Genomic DNA, 1,539 nt, shown 5'->3' on the forward strand with positions numbered 1-1,539 from the left:
TGAACCCACCTGGGACCTGTCCCAGTCCCCACATCCCCGGGGCTTCTTCCCAATATAAAAGAAGAAACCAAAAATAAATGAAACCAAAAATAAATAGCAAAAAAGCACACAAAACCCCCAAGATCAGCTGCGAATTGCTCCATTTAATTCCAATTAACCCACAGCCCCCTGTGCCCGAGGGGGATGTTCCCATTTCCCAAATTCACCAGCAGTTATTAAATCCCTTCAGCTCATCCAAGGACTTTTTAAAACCCTGCAGGGTTTGTTTTTTTATTTTCCTCTATAGGAGCTCATGGAAAATCCCATTTCTGGCACCTTTGGGATGCTCCTGACACTTCCCAGCCCCTGGAAACACCCAGGACTGGGGAAGAGGAAAAGGAGAATTGTCCTGGCTGTGCCAGGCTGGGGATATCAAGGAGCTGATTTGCAAAAGGCAAGTGGTTTCCTAAAAAAAAGCTACAGAAAAAACTGCCCTTTGCCCTTAGAAAATGTAAAAACCTCGGGGACTCTGTGACAGAGGAGCTCCCTGGAGAGGAACTGGGGGTTCAGGTGTTCCCTGGAGAAGGTTTGGGGGTTCAGGAGCTTCAGGAGAAGGTTTGAGGTCTCAGGAGCTCCCTGGAGAGGAACTGGGGGTTCAGGAGCTCCCTGGGGAGAGTTTGGGGGTTCAGGAGCTTCCTGGAGAGGGTTTGGGGAGTTCAGGTACTCTCCTTTGAGATTTGGGAGCCTAGGTGCTCCCTGGAGAGGTTTGAGGTCTCAGAAACTCCCTGGAGAGGGTTTGGAGGTTCAGGTACTCCTTGGAGAGGGTTTGGGAGTTCAGGAGCTCCCTGGAGAGGGTTTGGGGAGCTCAGGTACTCTCCTTGGAGATTTGGGAATTCAGGAGTTCCTGGAGAGGGTTTGGGGGTTCAGGAGCTCCCTGGGGGTTCAGGAGCTTCCTGGAGAGGGTTTGGGGGTTCAGGAGCTCCCTGGGGGTTCAGGAGCTTCCTGGAGAGGGTTTGGAGGTTCAGGAGCTCCCTGGAGGGGGTTTGGGGGTTCAGGTCCTCTCTCAGGAGAAGATTTAGGGCCTCAGGTGCTCCCTGGGGAAAGTTCAGGAGCTCAAGTCCTCAGTGCTGCTCACTGGGCAGTGAGTGGCTGCTGTCCCCTGGTGTCCCCTCTATCCAGGCACAGCTGGTGGGGTGACAAATCCTGCCTGGCCGAGGCTGCTGAGTGCCCACGGGAGCTCTGGGTGCCCATTTGGGTGCCCAGAAGGAGCCCTGGGTGCCCATAGAAGATCTGGGTGCCCCTCTGGGTGCTCACAGTGGCTCTGGGTGTCCCCAGGAGCTCTGAGTGCCCAGAAGGAGCTCAGGGTGCCCCCAGGAGCCTTGGATGCCCCTCTGGGTGCCCAGAAGGAGCTCTGGATGCCCATCTGGGTGCCCTCAGGAGCTCAGGGTGCCCATAGAAGCTCCGGGTGCCCATCTGGGTGCCCTCAGGAGCTCTGGGTGCCCATCTGGGTGCCCCCAGTGGCTCAGGGTGCCCATCTGGGTACCCCCAGGAGCTCTGAGT

The sequence above is a fragment of the Zosterops lateralis genome (assembly GCF_965231275.1).
Source record: "Zosterops lateralis genome assembly, chromosome: 29".
Taxonomy (NCBI): domain Eukaryota; kingdom Metazoa; phylum Chordata; class Aves; order Passeriformes; family Zosteropidae; genus Zosterops; species Zosterops lateralis.